The sequence below is a fragment of the Metopolophium dirhodum genome, chromosome 1 (assembly GCF_019925205.1).
Source record: "Metopolophium dirhodum isolate CAU chromosome 1, ASM1992520v1, whole genome shotgun sequence".
In the NCBI taxonomy this organism is placed as follows: Eukaryota; Metazoa; Arthropoda; class Insecta; order Hemiptera; family Aphididae; genus Metopolophium; species Metopolophium dirhodum.
The window spans coordinates 37,380,963-37,405,887 of NC_083560.1; the positions used below are offsets into that span (position 1 = coordinate 37,380,963).

Here is a 24,925-nt window from a genome sequence, read left to right on the forward strand (position 1 = left end):
ATTATGACTACAATTCAATTAAATTAATCCTATTTATTTTTAATTATTCGTATCTATTTATTACATAAGATTTATAATAATCATTGAATTTTCAATCAAAAATCATTTTTATACCCTATTGTTTAAAATGTTGATTTGCATAATATGATGTGCGATAATTTGGTGCAAGTGCTCAACAGACGGTGCTCAAGCGATAATCTTCCACCGATACGCAAACAATGTACAATATCTTGCCACAGGTAAACAGATGATTCAAAAATGATACACAGCCAATATTTAGTACCAATTTACACAAAACATAGAATAATATAAGATCCGTCACAAATATTATATGAATCATTATTTTATGTTTTGTGTAAATAATATTATATTGTTAAGGAGGCTCCAGTGTATCATGTTTTAAGTAGTAATATTTAGGCAAATCACATGACATGAACATATGGACTATGTGTGAGTAGTAAATGAACATTAGTGTGTGCTTCCTAGAATCGCTGTAATGCCGTGCCTGATGCAACTTTTGCACGTGCACATGTCAATATACTTCACGAAAAATGAAATATATTCTTATTTACATACTACTAAAAGTGATAGTAAATTAAACACACTTCCTAAAGTTATATTGTAATTTCGAAAAAATAGTTGATTTTATAAGCTTCTGGACTATTGCTCTTTAGAAATCACTTTTTTAATTTAAAATCAGATGTGCTCAAATTAAATACAAAATATGTAATGCAACTGGTTCATAGGACTTTTGAGAAAAACATTTAAATTTTAAGGTCCTTTAAAATCGAAAATTGTATTATTTATTTATTAATTTGTTATTCATTGTTAACTATTTTACTAAACAACCGTTTTAAGTACCTACTAATAGAGAAACTAAATTACCAATTTAAATATGGCTACAATATTGTGCATTTCATCTCGAAATTCGAAATTTTAGAAAAACATATCCATCTAAGCATCATAAAATGCTCATAAGGATCTAAAACCAAAATATTTGGTGTCAAAACAATGTTAGACAACTCAATTTATAAGAGGTGTTACCTACATTTTTAACACTCCAATAATATACTTCTAGTTGCCATTTGTTTTATATTATAATATACTTCAGTGGCTTAGCGTCAGTAGTAGGATTTGCTATAGGTGTTAATTGACGCAAAGGCTAACCAGAATGTCCCTAACATTTGTATGAAAATAAAAAATAATAAGGATACAAGTGAGTGTACATTGAGTATTTTTAATTTTGAATCACAAATCTAAAATAGAATATTATTATATTTATGCTATTAGGTATATTAATTAAAATAAGCAGGCCTTGAAACCGTTTTAAAAACTGATTTTAGAAACCGGTACAAACCGAAATCGTAATCATAAACGAAACTGAAAAAAATAGGATACCGGTATTAAAATAAAAACCAAAACCGGGAAAAATTGGATACCGGTATTAAATTCAAAACTGAAATCTGTAAAAATTGGAAACCGTTATTTTTTTTTTAATTGACGTGTTTTTAAATATGTAAATTCCATTAAATCACATAACTAATACTCATAATGAAATTGAGATCATGATTAAAATATTGATAACCATTTCATTATTCGCAAAAGAAAATTGGAAAGCGGTATATAAAACCGATATTTCTTAATACCGGTATTGCTAAGTTGAACCGAAATCGTAAAATTTCAAAATTGGTGTACAAAATCGAAACCGAAACTGAAATTTCCTAATACCGGTATTGAAAAATTGAAACCGAAATAGAAAAAATTCAAAACCTGTGTACAAAATTGAAACCGAAACCGAAATTATTTCAATCGGTTTTAAGCCCTGACTTGAATTTTTTTGAAAGTATCTTTTACAAGACTGGTTGTAGATCATAAAGAATGACAAACGAAATAAAAAAAAAAAAATGCTTTGAAAATCAAAAAAAAATTTGGTGAGGCGGATTTGTGGTTAGGCGGACGTTAAGACTGCTCCGGTGCGCGGTCGGTGACCGACCACGTAGTGCACAGTGGAGCAATTAAGTTATTATGAATGATTTATATATACGATGCATGCAAGGTAAGAAGAACACTAATCTGACTAGTAGCCAGAGGTCTGCCGTACGGCTGGTCTGACGCCGCCTACTACGAGCGCCTCACACTGTTCGATACGAGTTCGGTTGTATATATACACCACACATCGATACTGGTAATAGCTAGTTAGACCCAGCCACCTATATACTGTCTTTAGCCGCGGAGACGTCTGCGCCCGGGAGACAGCGCGCTCTGGTAATGGCGTACAGTCACCACTGGCTTTCTCGACTGAACACCACACACACCTCAGTAAAGCGCAATGCCCTTACCGTGATCATAAAGGAGACTTGATACCAAGGCTTTGTACCCGAAATAACCGGAACCCCTAAAAACCCTTAAAACACCAGAAACCCATACAACCCGAATAATTCTGTATTCAAAACACTCGAATCTACCAAATCCTGAATAATTTTGTATTTTACAATCTTCATGTGAAATTATATAATTGTGTATGTATTTCTTGTGTTGAGTTTGATTCTGTAGTTAGTTGTTTTATAATGATAATAATAAATTAACAGGGACAATTGTACAATCGATTATAGGTAAATTCAATAACTATTTTCTTGAAAATAAAACCCAATAATATCATTAATTGATTCTGATTAAACCAAATCCACAAATACTAAATTATTTCTTATACCGAATATTTATATAGATAGATATAATTTACTACTTTATTAGCATATAAAATAAAACAAAATATGGCCAATAGCAATATAAAATATAGACATGGTCTCAACAAAATTGAAAAACGTATCGACACTTGATGACAGTTGTGACCAAAATACCAAATACTAATAACAGTAATAACTAATAAGTATGAATGCTTATAACTAATACCTATGTATAGTATTATTTGCCAACCAACTTCTCAAGCGGTATTATTATAATTTACCGATTTACACAAAACATAGAATAATATAAGAAAAATCACAAATCGGCCGTACATAAAATGTATTCATTATATTTTTTTTTAGTTTAAAATATAAATTTAAAAAACCATTTTTTTAAATGTAAAACATTATAATATAAATTAATCAACTGTCAACTGATAATTTGATCAATTTATCAGATAGGTATACAATAAGCTTAATTTCTTGGAATATCAATCATTAGAATACAACAAAATAAAAAATGTAACTAGTTAAATTACACAATTAATATGAATTAAAACTAACTAGTTAGTGCCCAGCTTTGTCCAATTTATTACAAAAACATTTATTTAATTCTAATATACATAACTACTATAGGTTTTATGATATGATGGTAGTGATTATTATAGTGTATACATTTGGAAAATTGAATATTTAAAAATAATACTACACTAATCGCAGAATAATATCGGTCTATTACCTGGTCGATAACACTGCAACATAATATGTACCTAGCAAGTAATGTTAATTGCTAATTGGTATTTTTTTAAGTTTTTATAAAGTAAATAATCATTTATATTTTTGTTTTCATATTAACTGTATAATTAAAATACCAAAAGTCATATTTTACATTTTTTTAGAGCATATTTTAAGTGCATATTTGTTGTCTTTTTAGTGCATAAGTGCATAAATATTTTCAGGTTTATAAGTAGGTACTAGAAGTTCTCAGCCCTAGTTATTACTTATTATTATAGTATTAATTTTCTGTATAACTATTAACTAATACAATAATAGATAATGTTTAGAATATTTTTCATCGTTTACAGTGTTGATATTATTATTTTAATACGTACATCATTGGCCTAATTTATAAGTATTTACTCCAGTCTCCAAAAATGTAATTTCGTGTTTATTAATATCACGAGTATCAAAGATGAATAAATGTCTATCTTACTGTCTAGGAGCTAAATTATAATAAAATTATTAAAAAAAACAACATTGCATAAATTATATTTAATTTATAAAAACAGTATAAAATAGTTTCATATTAAGTTATTATCCTATACTAATATAGTTATCACCACTTTTTATTTATTGTTTTGTTATTTAATTATTTCAATATAAGTTAAAAAATATGTGAATTAAATATTTAAATACCTTAACATGTGTTTACCTTCAAATCATCAGACATGTTATAGTATTTGTAATGTTAAAATATTGTTAAAGTAGTACCTAACAAATTTAAAAAAAAAATTATTCAATGAATAATTTGCAGTAAAAGAGGAGGATTTTTATTTGAATAATATAATTTTTTGTTATAATGGATACTACTTAAGAAGTACAAAAAACTCCAAAAAAACTTCAATAAAAGATTTTTTTTTGGTCTTTACTCTTTATGTATATTAAAAAATTCCAAATATTGGAATTTGAATAAATTCATTATTAAATATAAAAAGGTGGGCAAGTAGGTACTGGTCTGCTCTACAGTAGGTGTTGAGTGGGTTACTGTATTGAATGTGTTAAATATGAATTTAAATCATATAAAATCATTGTTTACGAAAATCAATAGTTATGTACGCAATCGGTACAGGTAAAATATTAATTTGGTCATTTGTTAAAGGTAATTGGAATAAGAATTATTTATTAAATGTGTTACACGTGCCAGAATTAAAATATAATTTATTTTCGTGCGGTTTGGCCTTAGATAAAGGACTGAAAATGATTATGATAAACATAAATGTGTATTTACTAGAAACAATAATATTGTGTGTATAGCTGAGCGGAAAAAAAAATTATTCCAATTGCAGTTCAAAGTTAAAGTATTAGATAATACTGTGCATAATGTTAATATTGCAATTAAAGACTCGCTGCAGTTATGGCATGGACGATTAGGACATCAGAATATACAGTATGTAATTAATTGCTTAGAAAAACATAATATTACGATTTCTGATAAGGGCAATACATTTTTTTGTGACTCGTGTATGTTGGGTAAACAACATAAATTATCATTAAAATCAAGTACGACTAGTAGTAATAAAGTAGGAGAAATATTACACGCAGACTTGTGTGGACCAATGCAAAAAGACCCAATTGGTGGGTCAAAGTATTTCTTATTAATAAAAGACGATTACACGCATTACAGAATGGTGTACTTTTTGAAACATAAAAATGAAGTTAAAAATATAATCGGGACGGTTATACAAAAAATAAAAACTGATACAGGTTTCAAAGTTCAAATATTAAGAACGGATAACGGTTTAGAATTCGTTAATAATGAGGTGACCAGTATTTTGCAGAAATACGGAATTAGTCATCAGACAACAGTCCCATACACTCCAGAACAAAATGGAAAAATTGAACGTGACAATCGGACAATAGTTGAAGCTGCAAGGACAATTATTCATTCAAAGAACTTGGATATATCATTGTGGGCAGAAAGTGTTAATACGGTTGTGTATACATTGAATTTAACAGGTACATCTTCAATTAAAGGTAAAACACCGTATGAAATTTATTTTAACAAAGATCCGAAAATAAGTCATTTAAGAATATTTGGAACAGAAGTATTCACTCACATTCCAAAAGAGAAAAGGCAAAAGTGGGATGCTAAAAGCAAAAAGGGTATTTTTGTTGGGTATAGCAATAATACTAAAGGATACAGAGTATGGTTTCCAGGTACAAATAATATAAGCTTATTTAGAGATATTATTTTTAAGAACAAGATTAATCAACAAGAAACAGTGTTTGATGGAAATCAACAACAGATTCATGATATCAAATCAGAACCAGTGGAAAACGACACAGAAAGTCAACAAGAACAGCATCAAATGCAGCTACGTGATAGAACTAGATTAAAACCACCAGACAGGTATGTTGCACAATCGTTTATAACCAATTATGTGGAAAGTGAGCCATTAACATATAAAGAAGCCTTTTCATGCAAAAATGCAACTAATTGGGTAGATGCAATGAACGATGAAATTAAATCATTAGGTGGATAATGAAACGTGGACTTTGGTATCAAAGCCGGTCGGTGCAAATGTTATAAACAACTCATGGGTTTATAAAATAAAACATAATAATCGTTTTAAGGCTAGGTTAGTCATTAACGGATCAAGACAAAAATATGGTATTGATTATACGGAAACATTTTCATAAGTAGTAAGGTATGAATCAATCAGAACAATTTTAGCCGTTGCAGCAGCAGAAAATTACGATTTAAAACAGTTTGATATAAAAACGGCATTTTTATATGGTAATCTAGAGGAAGACATTTATATGAGTCAACCTATTGGGTTCGAAGATTCAACAGAACGAGTATGCAAACTAAATAGAAGTTTGTATGGGCTAAAACAATCGCCAAGATGTTGGAATAATAGATTTAAGCAATTTCTATTAGAGTTCAGGCTAGAACAAAGTACATCGGATCCATGTATTTATTTTAATCATTATAATAATGAAACATTAATTTTAGCTATTTTCGTTGATGATGGTCTGATAGCGTCGAGCAGCAAAATAAAAACAGATAAATTGTTGCAAGGTCTTGAACAACAGTTTGAGATAACACAGGGTAATTTAGATTATTTTCTAGGTATGGAAATAACTAGATGTACTTATGGATCAATATAATATATACATCAGACAAATTACGCTAATACAATTATTAGTAAATTTAATTTATTAGATGCGAAGGAGTTATCAATACCAATTGATAGGTCGCATGGTGTAGAACAAAATTTAACGACGAGTGATAATCAATTTATACATAATACAGGCAGGCTGTAGGAAATTTATTATTTTTATCTCAAGTCACGAGGCCAGATATAGCATTCGCTGTAAACTATGTTAGTAGGTTTTTAAATAATCCAACAACGGTACATTGGACCATGGTAAAACGAATAATTCGTTACGTAAAAGGAACAACTAAATTTGGTATATATTATATATCTAACGTAAATTTATGTTTAAATGTGTATTCAGATTCAGATTATGCAGGAGATTTAGAAACAAGACGTTCAACCTCAGGTCATCTGTTCATGCTAGGATTATCTACGGTATCATGGCAAGCGCAAAGGCAACCCATAGTAACTCTCAGTTCAACTGAAGCAGAATATATCTCGGCATGTGAAACAATCAAAGGTTTGATTTGGATTGACAGATTAGTCAAAGAAATCTGCATTAATACAACGGGTGGACAACCGACATTATATGTGGACAATCAAAGTTCAATTCGACTTGTGAAAAATCCAGAGTTTCATAAGAGGACTAAACACATTGACGTCAGGGACCATTTCATTAGGGAAAAGTTTGAAGAAAACTTATTTCGACTACAGTACGTAGATACAGAAGAACAATATGCAGACATATTCACTAAGCCACTTCCGAAAGATAGGTTTGAAAAATTAAGGCAGAAATTATCATTGTTAAAATTACTTTAATTTTCTTGGGTACATAAAATATTAATTACAGGGGTGTGTTGAATATAATTTAATATTGTATAAAAGTAGCATCATATTGTGTAATAACAACAACCTAGTTTTTTAGCACAATCAGGTAAATCACACCACATTGTGTAATATAGTTATTAGCCAATAGACAAGCTAGCAAAGTGGCGTGAGCCATGGGTCAAAGGGGTCATTAGTATATAAGACAGTTAATTGTACGGAACAGGACTGCATTTTAGTATTATCTATGTGTACGTCATGTATGTCTCGTAAGCATAGAACTTACATTGTTAGAAGACAATTTACTTTTCATACTTAGTTATGTGTATTAGTTATAGTGAAATTTACGTATTCTTATTATAACTAATTGTGTTGTATATTTAATCTTTTGTCGATCCATATTATAATCCTCATTCAACAATGGGTTTTTATAAAATTGTGAATACTAATAAGTTTTAAAACTTTGTGGCCTATCAATTGCTAAGACTCCTGCTGCAGTCCGTGCATCAGATACAAGATGTTGTGACCATGGTCCAGGTTTTAGTCTTGGGGTTGTAAAATTCTACAGAATCAAAAGTAGAAGTTCCGTCATCTCCACCAACGACATACAATAATCCATCTAATACAGCAACTCCTATATTAAAAAATGAATCTTAATTAAATAAGTAGATATATTTTTAAAAAAAAATTGTTTTATAAAATCATTTAGAATTTTTAAAAGATTAATTACCTGGAAATTGTCGACACAAATGCATATCTGGAATGGAAGTCCAAACTCCTGTACTTAGACTGTATGCTTCAACACTTTTGTGAACTTTAAATCCATCAGTACCACCATCACCAACACCTACAGCACTGCGACGTACACGTATTTTAGTGACAGGCGTCCATTTATCAAGACTGGGATGATAACATTCAACAGAGTTTAATCTCTGCTTTGATAAACCATCAACACCTCCTACCTACACGATAGTGAACTGAATTAATACAACTTGCGGAAAAAGTCACTTCAATTTCAATTGATTTTTCAATTTTTCAATTTTAGAATACATATTTATGAAACGTTTAATAAATACATTGTTTTTTTAATTACAAACATATATTATTTATTTATAGTTAATTTAGCAAATTTAACAATTGTATATGTTTAACAATTATTAGAAATTAAAAATCATACTTGATCAAGTATGAATGATCAATATTTAATGAAAATTAAAAAATTAAGATAAAAATATGTTGAATATAACTTGACACTGAATAAAATTCAATTTACTTTTATACATTTTGTATTATTATTTTCCAGGGCTTTGCACCCGAACATAACCCAAAACCCGTGTGTACAAAACCGATTAAAAAAATTAACATCCGAAATAATCCGAAACCTGAATTTCCATTTGGGTTTACCAAATTTAACCACCATAATTAAACCGAATAAATTTGCATTTAACCATAACCCCATAACCAGAAAAGTGTATTAACTCGTAACACTTCAATAGTCTGAATTTTCTTTCAACACCCGAAAAAATGATTTTGGCGCAAAGCCCTGTCATTTTCAAACATTTCTTACATAATTAATATTAATTAGTAATGACATTAAGAAGATAATTTGTAATTATTAGAGCTCAAATGTTTATGACTTGGCACATTTTTTTCGCGCTACCAGAATTACACCGGAGTGAGATATAAATTTGATTCTTGAAGTAGGCAAACTTTTTTTGAATATTTTTGCATATTTAAGATATAAATGCATATATTACTAATTTCTAGATTTAGTGGCATTTAAAATATTTAAATATAATATAAACACAACACTTTTTACTACCTAATATGTATTTTAGTTTATATATTTATATTTATAGTATTTTATTTCTTTTATGTATTTTGCAATGAAGTTATTTTAAAATCATTTAAAACAAAATTTATTCTGAATCACTATCATCCTATTTTTTGTAATTGTTTAAAATAGATATAAAATGTAGTATACATTTAATAGTGTTCATAATTTATTCAGAATTAATATTAACACCTTTTTTGTGTATATTTTTTCATTTTTGCATATATTTGTTGAAAAATAGGTATATTTTTGATATATTTAAAGGCATATAATATTAGCATATTTTGAAATTTTTAAATGCATATTTTAATGACATTTTGGTCATTAAAATCCAAGCTCCAGTTATTATGTATAAACTGGATAAAAAATATAAGACTTTTAATACTTTTATTTAGTCAGCCAATGATAATAATCATTTTCTCATTATGATTTACATTGATACATGATACATAGGTATTTAAACAAATATTTGAGTATGTACGATATTTATATGTAAATTTAAAAATTTAATTTAGTGAAATATTTTATTTTGGGTATATATTCCATGATTTTATTTGGATGAATTTATTTATTCAGATTTCATTTATGACAAATAGTAGGTATTACAAATTTTAATTCATAAAAGACAATATTAGCTTACCACAAATAAAAGATTATATAGTACTCCAATCCCAGCACTACTTCTTCTAGTAGTCATACTAGATACCATACGCCATTCTTGAGTTATGCAGTTAAAAACTTCTGCACTATTAAAACAACTATTACCATCAGAACCGCCAACCTTGAATTTATTATAAAAAATGTTATGTATCTACTTTATAACAGAGATTACTAAGAAATTAATGAGTAATATTTCATTATAACTTACGGCATATAGATAGTTATTTATCTCGCCAACTCCTAAATGTCGACATTTAACTAACATGTCAACAGATGGTTTCCAATAAGGTGATTCTGAAGATAAATATAGCAGATGAACATATTGATACTAAGATTCATACCTCCCACCGAACCACCAGGTTGTCCAGGTTTTGCCCGGATGTGATGTAGAATGGTGACAAGCTCATCTGACTTAAGTAAATGAAAATGTAGTGCTTCAATTACGTAATCTTTAGCTTAAAAAATATATAAATATAAATTAATTACTCACAAAAACGGATATTTATAGAAAAAACTTACATTTAAGAGAATTATTAACAAGAGGTTCCTCAACTATTTTTTTTAATATGTAGTCTTTGGATGTTAATGGTAAACGTACATGCTTCATTAATTGGAGCAAGATACATTTTCTGGAACCCAAATCATATTTTACCCATCAAATTACAGATTCAAATACCTACAACAATCAATATTCTTATAAATTAATTATACTATATTTATGGAAGTAGGTTAAATCATTTTTCCTTCCATTATTCTAAAAAAAAACAATAATAAATTGTAGATTACCTACTTTTTCTTCAAATGGAACTTTCAACTCATCACAGGCGATCAACTTAACCATTTGTTCGGATGATAAGGATAGGAATTGTTCTCCTTCTACCACGTCTCTAAGTATCAAAATATAACATTATTAATTAAATTGTCTTATAGAAACATAATAACAAATAATATTTCATACAAAAAGTTTTGCTGAATATATAATTCTGAACTTGTTAAAAATTTTGTACAGCTATGTAAATCAGCATTTATAGCAATACAGTTTTTAGGACACATTTGTGCCTGTAAAAAATTACAACATGCCTCTTTTACTTCTTGTAACTGCAAGAGATTTGAAGCTTGCAACAAAACCTTGAGAAATAAACATTAGGTACACAATTTAAACTATTTTTTGTCTATAATAAAATCAAACTTCATATATTATTAGTTATTACCTGTAAATTATTTTCAGTGACCGTGATTTCCCCGGAATAAATAAAGTTTACTAACAGCTGTAAGGCGGTTGAATCTAACTGTTTCATAATAACAAGATATTGATTTTTTTCTTCACAATTTTTAAACATTGCATGGAAATATGGACTAGCTGATGCTAAAACCACTTTATGACCACATATAATTTTACCATCATTGGTTTCTAGTTTAAAATCACAAAACATCTCATCTCTAAAAACATAAAGGTTTACTAATATTTATCTAACAGCTTAAATCACTATTACTACTTATTTGCATAAGGATTTTAGTACTTGAAATATCTCCACATAAGACGATTTTTTATACTCATATTTAGCTGATTCACATCGCCTGGGTTCCGGAATTTGCTTTGTATTTTGCATTGCCAATTGTATATAAATTAGGTCTGGTCCTTGGAATACTTGAGACTAAAAAATGTGCATGAAATCAATTTAAATGTCAACTTTAAGAATCGAAAAAATTAATTAATAATATTCTTCTATGAAATTAAAAATAATATCAATATCAGCTTTTCTTATAATAATATTGAATATCTATTAATATTTAATTTAAAAAAAAATAATAAAATTTACAATTCAACAAAACCCATTAGGTCATTAATATTGTTCATTGATGATAGGTTATTCCATTAGTCTTTTTAGCGTTTTATAGCCATGTTTAATGACGCGTTACTGGACATGCAAATTAAGATCTTGCCATTCGCTCATAGATTAAAGTTAATATAGTAATAATGTAAATTGGATATTTAAATTAATAAAAAACTCATTTTTATAACCATACTACCTAAATGTCCATAAAAATATAAAACATGTTAGCTTAAAATAATGAATAAAACAGGTAGGCTAGTGGGAACCACTCTGCTGTACTGTATATGTTGTGTGGGTTACTGTAATGGATGTGTTAAGTTTAAATAAAAAATGATATTGTTTTATCCGGGGGCTGATCGCTAATTAACAATAGTTAGCTTACCTCTACTTGAGTGGACTGTATATAATGGTTTGGAGGAAAAGCCTAATGCTACCTGACTATCCTATACCTTGATGATTTTACTTAGGGGTCACCAGGCAAAACTGACAAGCCGCGTAATGCTTAGTGTGTACTATGTATATACCTATGATAATAATTGTAGGAATGTTTGATTGTGCTAATTATTGTGTGTGAGTGAATAAGTAAATAAACCGATAAGTAATAATAATAATATAAGTTGTTGTATCATGCATAATATTATGTTAAGAGGACGTCGCACCCGCATGTTGTCTGAAACTTATACATGTACAGCATAGCAAAAACTGTTTTGACACGGGAAAGAACAGAGAAGGCTACAGTCATAAGTAAGGACCAACATTTTCACCACATAAAAAGGAGAACTTTGCATGTAACTATTGCTGTGCAATATCGTTTTAATTTTTTCGATATCGGAATTTCATAAAAAGTTATTAAAGTTTGAAAAACACAAGTTCTATTGGTTCTTTTCCGCAAACAGTTTCTGCTATATTGTACATTTGTAAGACGGAGACAACGCATGCGGGTGCGATGTCCTCTTCATACAATAATACATATATAAACATTTAGGTAATGTGTAACAAAATTTAGTAGTTAAGTCTTAGTCAGTACATTTTAGTAAATGTAGGTAGCTAAATAGAAACTATGTTAAGCGATAATATATAAGTGATGGCACATGTGGGTTCTTCAGCAGTGATCGCTTGATGCGGTCGTAAAATAATAATAATAAACAATAACTCACGGATTTGTCGGTGAGCAGACTGGCTAGCTGTCTCTGACCTATAACACGTTAAATAATACACTCGTAAATAATAGATGGAATCTCAACTATTAGAGCTGTTACAAATACTACAAAATCAAATGACTAACCTTCTAAATATTATTTCTAAATATTTCCTGCTGCGATCCGCGCTTACGTACGGGTAAACGAAAAATGACGTCGCGATTTGAGCGTACCTAAGATACAATAATAATAAAAACACTACTTGTCTCTTACAACGAAAATATAATTCAATATAATCATAGACTTAATACAACAAACACATCGCAATAGTATTATAGCAACAAGTAACAACAACGAAAGTCGAAAACGTCGTACTATTGTGTCCGTGTGCAATCTTGTTTTCGAGCAATGAGCATAGCTGCAGCAGCTGCTGATAATCAAATTATCAGCTATAGATATGAGAAAAACCATAGGCCTATAAACCAACGGACAGCGCTTAGAGAGAGAGTGAGTGACAGAGTGGTCGGGGGTAACGATATAGAGTAAAAGAGAAAAGAGAACGTGGGGGAAATATAGTATTAGTTTCATACGTCAATGATTACCCCCTTTATGTTCTCTCTCTCTTTTCTCTTTTCGTTCTTTCTTCTTTCTTTCTCTTATATGATTCCCGTGCATTGACGGCAGCGCGGAGAGGAATGCGCTGTCCATTAGTTTATAGGTCTACTATATGAGAATAACCATATTATTATCATACAAAATAATCCTAGATCATATTATACAAAATCATACAACATATATATCTATAATGACTTATCAATGTCCATTGATAAGAAACAAAGGCGAGTCGCCAATTTTATTTTTTTATTTGTTAAAGTTTGAATACTTTGGTCTTTGAGATGGTAATTACACACATCAAATTAATATTCAAATATCAATAGGTATTAAGGCCTAATTGAATTAATCATTCGACAGTTGTGTTCGGTAAGTGGGTAGGTACGCGATCAATGGGAGTCACGACAGAACTGTCAACGACTATTTAGCAAAATAAAGCGTTGGCGTGCGATTGTCGGTTAGAAAAATAAAATAAATATTTATCGTCTTTTTTTGTTGGCAGTGTATTATATTATTTTCCTGTTAATGATACGCTGTACAGTCACGAGATCTATAAATGATCGTTTTAGATATTATTATATTAAGAGAAACAAAATCAAATATTATTTATTAGGTATGGGTACGCACGCGAAGGGTGGATACAATATTTTTTAAATATTAGGTAATATACAATACCCATATTATGTATTTTATGAATATAAATATATTGTACAATGAGTTAAGGTGCAGTGATTGGTGTCACGCATACATTTTACATATTATTAATCAACTCCCTAGTATACATTTTAAACGTAATGATATATATAGTATAATATTGTGTCAAGTGGGTGATGGGTCACTGTAATGTAGTTATGTGTTAAAATATTGCCTATATTATATAGGTAGGATCATTGGAAACGAAAAACAATTATTCTGATTGAAGACTTTCTGACACTCTATAATATTACCAAGTATATTTCAGGTAGGTAATTATTGCTATTAAAGTAATTTGTTTTACTATTAAACATTAGTACTCACTACTCTAGCAGGTTAGATTAATGTTTGCGGTAAAATTGCATTTAAAAACGTTATTTATATGTATACAATAAAATAATATTATACTTTAAAAGTTTCAAGTACCTACCTACCCACAGATAATATTTTTAAATTATAACAAAGTACCTAACTAAAACGTAAATCTTCGTTTAGATAATTTATTTAATTAATTATCTAATTTCGTCTAAATTTAAACTTAGAATGTCTATAAAAAATAATTTTACCTATTTATATATATTTTTTAGATTTTTTGGTCCAAACTATATTATAGTTTGTACTATTTATGAAAATAATTAACCTTGTATTAAATTTACAAGCATATGTACCCAACAAAAAGTAAATTATTGACTTTTAAAAAAAATTAGCTAACTAAAAAAAATTAAAATTTCAAATGTTTGAGAATGGCTCAAAACGAGTTTAAATATTTTGGAAATAATATTAATATTGGAAATCTTAAATGATACAATAAATATTTTTAATTCAAGTATCTACGGTTTTTCGTTTTTGACAGGGCCTTGCACGCGAATTAACCCAAACCCCTAACACCCCTAAACACCTTTAAAAATCAAACACCTGAAACCCATATAACCCGAATGATTCTGTTTTCAAAACATCCGTATTAACCAAAATCCGAATAAATCATTCAGGTTAACCCGAAACCCGAATAATTTTGTCTTTTACAAACTCTTCATATTGTGATATATAATTTTGTATGTATTCCTTGTGGTGAGTTCGATTCTGATGTTAATTGCGTTTAATAATAATAATAAATTAACAGGAACAATCTTACAATCAATCACATTAAAATTCAATAATTATTTTCTTGAAAATAAAATCTTATTATACCTCATATATAATATAATACAATTTATCATTTTATTAGTATATAAAACAAATCCAAATATAACCAATAGCTATTTTCATTATACATAACATAATAAGTCATTGTATAAACAATTTTTTTTTTGGGGGGGGGGGGGTAGGTAGGGGGACCTATAAAAGCTATATTTTTCTAGGCTACTCAACACCCGTATTAACCAATATTAACCCGAATAATAGCGGTTTTGAAAACTCTAATTTTTATTCCGGCATTAGAACACCCGAATACAATTTGACTTTCGTGTGTCGATATAGTCGATATTATACGCATACATCGAATTATTCTTATTATGCCAATGTATATTTTATACGTTACAGCGCACAGTACTACAGTATAATATAGACAAACGTAGTATTAAGTGCTATATTAGCTTTTATGTGTGCAATTTTAAATACATATTATATGATGCAATTTAAAATATACAATACTATAATGTATAATATTATGTACTGTTTTATTTTGCGGCTAGCTGTCATCCGCAAAACTCGTTTAAAACTATAATAATAGTGTTCCGTTATTCTAAAAAGATTAAGAACTACTGATATAATATACAGGGACTAAAACCTTTATGATTATATAGGTTTAGGTTTGGGTTTGGGTTTTAAAAATATAACATTTCGGTCTCAATGAATGTATACCGGTTATACCTTTTTATTAAGAACTTCTATTTAATGATAAGTATTTATAGTTAAATCAGTTAAGTCTAAGTGTACATATTTTAGAATTTAGGTTATTCATCTATTAACACCAAAACTATAAAAATGTACTTATAAGTTATATTCATGTGAGTATGTCGTATGTGATTATACATATTATGGTGGTTATATATATCCTAAATTATATTATATCATGAAATAAATAATAAATTATAAAATTGAAACAAAACATACGCATTGTAAAATCGCTTCGCTCAGAATCTAATAATGGCACAAACATTATGTGAAACAAAGTTTTTTAATCAAAATATTTAAACCAAATTTTTTTTTCTATGAACATTTCTAGAGTTGAATCAGTAGTCAGAATTATATTCTTGTTAAAACTTAAAATATAATATACATAATATAGGGATCTAGTAAATTGGATATTATATTTATATTGTTATTATTAATACGGTAGCTGGTTATAAGTTGAATTATTATTATTTGTTTATTATCATATTTGTTATATTTCAAGTGCCCATGAATAATATTTAGGAATATAATACAAAACTAAAATCGTTCTGCTTAGTTTAAATATCTAATTTCGTCCAAATTTGAACATAAAATAATTAAATAACTATACAAAAAGACTGTTTTTATATTTTTTAGATTTTTTGGTTACACAATCTTGATTTAAATTTTCAATCCTTAGCTACACAAGTTAAATATTTTATAAAAGTTAGCTAAATAATCATTTTTAAATGTTTAATTATGCCTATGTATTTTCAATATTTTTTAACTGCTATTGTAATATTATATCAGGAGCCTAATAATGTATTAAATTATCAAGCTTTTTGATCTAACAAATAAAATTTTATTGACATTCATAGAAAAAAAGGTGGTTAAGTGAATGTCGCTCTGCTGTACAGTAGGTTAAAAGTGGGTCACTGTAATGGATGGTGTTAAATTTGAATTCAATGATATAGTATCATTGTATAAGAAAAACGATTCTGAGCGAAAACGGCCAGTTTGCCTATGATATTACCAAGTAGGTATATTTGATGATATAACTGTGAATAAAGTAATTTATATATTTCCTTATTTACGTGGAATCTTGTTTTACATTTTCAATCCTTAGCTACAAAAGTTGAACAATTTATACATTTTTAACTACAAAATAATTATTATATTTTAAATTTGATAAATTTTGTCAAAATTTGAACTTTAAATGCTTATAAAAAAAAATTGTGCGTATGTATTTTCAATATTTCATAACTGCTATTGTAACGATATATCAGGAGCCTTTCACGCTTTTTTACCCAACAAATAAAATTTTATTGATATTTATAGAAAAAAAACTAAAATAATTGAAAACTGACAATGTCCGTCAACAGCTCAAAAAGAATCAAATTATTTTCAAAATTTTATCGTGTATAGAAAATGCTAATATAAACATTCAGTGAAATTATCAAGTATCTACAATCATACGTTTTTTATTTACTATAAAATAAGAAAATCCGTTGCATAGATATCGAGTAAATATCAAATGTTGTAAAAATACGAATTTCAAACAATCATAAAAATTTAATTTAATTTTCTTGTAGACATTTTTTTTTTTTGATAAAGGTTGACAAACTTATGGATAATCTTCTATTACATTTTCAAATCTTAGATTTAAAAAGAAAAATTTTTATGAATTCTCAACTCAAAATAATTTGCTAATTTTCGTGATTTTTCCGTATTTTGTCAAGATTTGAACTTTAACGCTTATAAACAAAAACTGTGACTAAAGATTTTTTTTTTTTCATCTGCCTTTGAAACAATAACCTAGGAGCCTTCTATTCAATTTTCTAGAGTTTTTTACCCAACAAATAAAATGTTATTGATATTTATAGAAAAAAAAAACTAAAAAAAATGGAAACTGAAAATGTCCGTAAACAGTTCAAAACATATCAATATTTTTTAAAAAATTTATCGTGTATTGAAAATTCTAATATAAACCACCAGTGAAAATTTCATGTATCTTTGGTCATTTGTTTTAGAGTTACACCAAAAACAAAAATCAATATTGTCAAAAACTTATTTTGCTTAAAAATTATAGTTTTTCCTTAATTTTTTTTTTTTTTGTTTTTCCCTGCACCTTTCAAATCTACTGGGAATTTTAAATGCATTCCCCCCCCCCCCCCATTGCATCAACTAGTTTCACTTTCCCATCGAACATAAAACTGAACTTGAAAATTTAAGCATTATTTTGACTATCGCTATCGCGTACACAAAAAAAGTATTGTAACATTTGTAACACATTGTAAAATCGATACATTCAACCCTCCGCTCAGAATCTAAAATTGTACAGGACCTATACACCTAGCAAAAAAAAAGTAAAAAAATACTTTTTATTCTACAAATAATACGTAATAATAATGTTTTATAGTTTTCTGAGTAGATAGATAAAAGTGTAGATACACACATTTAGCCATGAAAGTACCTATACTTAATAATTGTCATATTGATATTAAATTACTGCATAAACGCATAATACCTATAAGCCATAGTTATTTTATTTAATTGGCGTACCATATAGCGATATAGTTATATATACTCGGTCTTGTTTTAATAATACTTTTCTAATGTATTCAGAATACGTATGTATTTAAATACTTGGTGTCATTAGTATTTTAAATATGTATTTAATATTATTCTTTCAAAACTATATTACGTTACTATTATTAGTATATTACAAATACAATTTAAAAGTAGGTATTCATATTACTTTACAAGTATTTTATTGCAGTATATTAACATTGTGGTAAGTTTATCAAAAATATATACCTAAAATTATTAATAAATATTAAATACATTATTTAATTGGTTCAATAATTTAAGATGTCACATATTCCTATTATATTGTCTTGTTTACTGTAATAATTCCTATATATTAAGTAAATTTAGAATCGTGATTTGTATTTTTTTTCAATGGGAATTACAACAAAATAAGAAAATCGCCACATGAGAAATCGATATTTATTTATATATTATGCAGGTTTTACGCTTTTTACATTTTTGTTAAAATATACCTATAGGTACATTAAATTTGAACGTGGATGTCCGTCTACTGACAAGTTTTTAACTCTCATATAGCTTAATTTGATGGTACTTAATTAACTTAATGTAACTTAATTTGTAAGTTATGGTAAAAAAAAATTCAAAATGATCTTTATTTTTTGAAAAAAATTTACAATTGTTATGCTCGACGTGTTGGTGAAATCAGAATTTACCTACCTTACCTACTTTTTTAGTAATTAATAGAAAGTGACCATATTATTATCTATATTGTGCGCGAGACGCTGTGCTGCGGTGTTGACTTGTGCGTACGGTTTATTGTCTTACGTACAGTCACACACGACACACACCAACTACTGCCTATTACTACGCATTAAGTATACAAAAATTATGACATCGACTAAACAATTTGCCTGTACAGAACCCTTAAAATTCGAATGCTTGTCAACGATATTATAATACACATAAACGTATCACAAATTCCGTTGCATATTGAATGCGCGAGTGCGTGTGTTCTTGTGAAAAGGATGTTATTAACATAAAAAAAGGTGAGTAAGTGGATGTCGCTCTGCCGTATAGTAGGTTACAAGTGGGTCACTGTAATGGATGGTGTTAAATTTGAATTCTATGATATAGTATCATTGTATAAGAAAAACGATTCTGAGCGAAAACGGTCAGTCAGCCTATTATATTACCAAGTATATTTGATGATATTATTGTGAATAAAGTAATTTATATATAACCTATTTACGTGGAGCCTTGTTTTAAATTTTCAATCCTTAGCCATAAAAGTTAATAACCAAAAAATCATCTGGATAAGATAACAGATAATTCATTCAAAATGTATCTAGATTAAATAAAATATAACATCATTTTTTTATCTAGATAAAGATAAAAATACACATACATTTATCTAGATAAAAAAATAGATAATTTTTTTTAATATTATATTATAAATAATGTAATTTATTAGTAATTACTAATTAGATAATATTTATTACCTAACTAATAAATCCTTAATGTCATTTCTCAACTAAAATAATATACAATTAAAATTTTTAATACAACTTGAATAAAAATAAAATAACAAAATAAAACTGACAATATTTCAGTAAACATTTCTTTTTTAACTATAATAATATTGCAATTTGGAATCACTACTCGGTTCTCGTAAATTATTGGCTATTTCAGTATTTAAAAATATTCTTACTATTATATTATTTATCTAGATAAATTACCACAAATAATCATTACATTTATCTAGATGAAATAATATTAGATGATTTAATTATTTTTATCTAGATAAGATAATTAAAAAAATAATTTTATCTAGATGATTTCCAACACAACATTAGTGAGTATGAACCGTTTGTAAAAAGTAAATACAATTTTCCAAATTCTAATTTGTATGTGAATGTGTTATTTAAATTATACTATAAATCATGACTATCCGTGCGTTACAGGGTATGACAGTGACTAAACTTATTATACCACTTTTAGTTGTGTTGTGTAGAACTTGTTAAATGGACTTAACTCTTATTCCACCAACTATAATTTTCGCGTAGGTAAGAAAAATGATGAGGTCATAACATTTTTTACACCAACAAATTTCAGCAATAGAAAATAGAAATAATGATAAGTAGGACGGCAACTAGTAGATAGGTAACTGGGCCATGTTTGTCACCTTATCTGCCTTAATAATAATTACATACCTTTCGATTACGAAATATTAAAATTACAATTAATTATGATTTATAAATCGTATATAATAATAATATAATGTTATATTCTTCAATTTTCGTTTGATAAATGAAATCATTAAATTCCAATACAAACTATGTCGATGTCGACGTCTTGGGAAAAAAAATAAACGCTGGAACTTGCAAGTAAGTAATATTTACTTTCAACATATAAATTATTATAAAATATTATACATCAACGTATAGTGTAATGCAACTGTGTCACTGTGGTACTATGAATTATTACCTATTTAGTTTCATTATGAATTGAATATAGACATATAACTTAGCTTTTGTTATATTATATACATAAATATTTGTTATTTTTAAATATAGAGCCTAAATGCCCGATTCGTGTGAAGAAATGTATTCAAATATAATTATTAATTATTAATAACAACCAGAAACATATTTTCACCATACCTAATACCTATTATATTTAATATAATTTAATTTCGAATGTCTTTAATTATGTACTTTACCATTATAATAATATTATCTTGTATTATTATAGAAGCACAATAAAATATTTAATATTGACTACCTAATGATGACAATATACCGATTTGCAAACAAATTAATTGGTGACGGAAGGACGAAGGAGCCAGGAATGTAATTAAATTTAAAAAACGTATTTATAATAATTATTAAGTACCTAGGTATATATTATTTAAAAAATAAAAATAAAAATAGAATGTTTTTTACCAGGTTCCGGCTGTAGCTCTCCAAAATTATTCAAAATAGCAAAACAAAGATAAGTTAACTAGCATAGGTAAGTAAGTAAAATAATAATAAATATATTTAAATTTTAAAGTAAAAACCAAGACTAAAGCGACGGTTACACTGCCTCCGTGTAAACGGTGTGGCCTGATGTGATCAGAATTCTTTCGTTCCGAATCAATCAATAAATACCGAATTAAATAATATTGTTCGGGTAAAACGATTTCAGAAATCATTATAATGACCACCTAACCAACGTTGGAAACATAGAAAAGTAAGTAAAAACGTTGGAAAAGTTGAATATTAACCACACGTCCACACGGTGCACGGGCACATATGGTACACACGGAATCGGTAGACGGAATACGGTAAAAGCACATTTCTTCCGTCTGCGGTTTTTACCAAAATATACCTAATATTACCTAGTCATCGGATAAAACTTCTGAATACGTATCTGAATTTATTATGAAGTTTACTTGAAAACGACCTTACCACTTTTTTGAAACCAAAATCCTAAGACCCTTCAAAATTGGAAATTATAGCCGCGGAACTGTTTGGATCGCGTGCGACGTTGTAAAATCATGTGGACACTTAGGTCGAGTCACGGCTATAGCTGATAATACTATCTTACGAGTAGGATTATTATTACTCTGTGGTAGGAACATTTTAGGAAGGTTTTTGTAGGTTAGGTTTAAATTTTTTATTGGGTTATTGGAAAAATATTCGGGAAAACTGAATATAATGTAACAGGAGCGTATGCTGTTTTCGCGGCGGTTGTCGAACGAGCATAATGATAATAATATTATACAAGTGCATTAGAGTGCCGCCGCCGCCGCCGCCGCCGCGGAAACTGACGAACGAGTAGCGACTAGCGCGTGCGGCCCTGGTACCCGGAGTCCGTTTTGTCGGAGTAGTCTTACGCAATAGACGTCGTAACCGACAATATTATATGCGTTATGACCCGTGTCGTGAAATTGAAGAATTGGAAATAATAAAAAAACGTTCAATGTCGTATACGACAATATTATGTAGATAGCGCCGTTCAAAATATTGAACAGCAAACGACAAACCGCATTTTGAAGGCCTGCTTCCCACGGCGCGTGGCGCGGCTCGTGGCTCGTGGCTTGCGGCTCGTGGCTCATGGCTCGCGGCTCGTGGCTCGTCATAACGATATGCGCAACCACTGCGAAGTTCCTCGGTATACAGTGGCGAGTCGTGAGCCACGAAAATGGTTTTTATACAGACAAAATATAGACAATTACAATTTGAGAAAAGACCGTATACAATATATTTTACTTACATAGGTATATTACTATAGTATTAAATACCTACTTAAGTGTTGTCCGTTGTTGTTGTTGTTGTAAAAGCGGTTACGTGCGGTAAAAAACCGTGGCGAGCCTCGGGAAACTTCAGGGGAGTATACTGTCTATAGTTGTCTACTGACAGCAGACATGCAATATCAATAGTTAAAGAACTTACCGGAATTTATTATCAAAAGTTATACGTCGTTATATATTTATATAATTATATATCATATAATATGTATGATATAGTCACGAGTCCCGGCTAGGTTAGGCTAGAAAATATAAATTATATTATCTTTTTTTTTTTCCTGTTTGAACCGACGACGCCGCGGGGACTGCTTTCGCATTCTTCCGCGACACCGCCATCGTTTATTTAAACAGACAAATATTTATACATACGTGGGGGGATAGACGGGACAATACCCCGACTTACCCCCCCCCCCCGTTAATACATTACATTTTAAATTTTGTATTCTGGAACCCTTGCTGACGCCTTCTCGGGCCGACCGGAGTCCGTCACCCTGGCAGTCTCGTTCCTGTCCGTTACATAAGTATATTACTATAATATTTAATACCTACTTAAGTGTTGCCCGTTGTTGTTGTTGTAATATTACAAGATCGAATTTCCAAGCGGTTACGTGAGGTAAAAAACCGAGGCGAGCCTCGGGAAACTTCAGGGGAGTATACTGTCTATAGTTGTCTACTGACAGCAGACATGCAATATCAATAGTTAAAGAACATACCGGAATTTATTATCAAAATGTATACGTCGTTATATATTTATATAATTATATGTATGGTATAGTCACGACTCACGAGTCCCGGCTATTATCTATATCATCATAGTTCACAAATATTATTATATCAAATAAAATGCCAAAAAATTGTAAAAAAAAATCTTTCCAAAATGTTAAAAAATATAAAAATAATGTATAGGTATGTATAGGTATCTTTATGTATTATCTCTCTTTTTTATCTTTGAGGTAGGAAAATTCTAGATGTACATACAAAACAACAGCTCAATTTTAGTTAAACAGTGGAAATCGATTACCATGTATATAATGACATCGGTTATTACGTCGGCACTGCGGTTAGGCACAATAGATCTGAACATTCAATTTTAATATCAGGGTTTCTCGTTAGCAATAGTTACCGTGGGAATTAAAAGAAAAGTGAGTTGTGTGTAATATCAGATATTATTTTTACAGTATCTGAAATAAATTAAAATATTGACAAAATTGGACATTCACGCGTAAAAAACGATTTTATAATTTTAACTGTAATAGATATACCTACTTAAAAATTTTACCAATTGTTTAAGTATATTATGATTTCCTATAGTGTTGCTTATACACACGGTGTAATTATCTAAGTATGTTCACTCTCTTTAACCTATTTATACCTCAATATTTAAAATTTTCATTTTTTTTTAGATTTTTACTCTAAATGTCGATAAAAAAATGTTTACCAAGTAAAAATCTTGAAAATACAATAGGTTCCTCGTAATTTGTTTTTATAGCTATTTAAAAAATATTAAAAATGCATATTGGCGCGATTTTTTTTTACAAGCATTTGAAATTAAAATGTTGACAACATTTGCAGTTTTGTAGTTAAAAGATTATAAAATGTTAAATTTTAATGACTAAAGATTGATAATGTAATACAGGGTTCTTTAAAGGTAGTTCATTCTGTAACCAAAAAACTATTAAATATATAAACTTGATTTTTTTTTAATAGACATTTTAAATTAAAATTGATATCAAACGAAAAATAACTTATTTTGTTGTAATTTAAAAATATAATTTGTGGTTAAGTAGGTACTTAAAACGTTCAACGTTCAACGTATATTATTATATTTTATACACACAATGTAATTTTAAATAGTACCTATATTATCGGCAAAAAAATTCTACCTACCGTATTGTTAATATACCTACCTAATAAAATAAATTAGGTACTTTAATAGGTAGCAATATAATTATAATATATCACAAAATGCACTTAGTAGTATACCTGCAGTAGTATACATGTGTGCTGACAGACCGTCTTAGCTCAGAATTATTTTTTGTATTATAATGA

General features: G+C 28.6%; 1 pseudogene; it reads right to left on the reverse strand.

Annotated features, from left to right (window-relative positions):
* Positions 1-7,685: 7,685 nt before the first annotated feature.
* LOC132934820 (kelch-like protein 2) lies at positions 7,686-11,539 on the reverse strand (annotated as a pseudogene).
* Between the last annotated feature and the right edge of the window lie 13,386 nt (positions 11,540-24,925).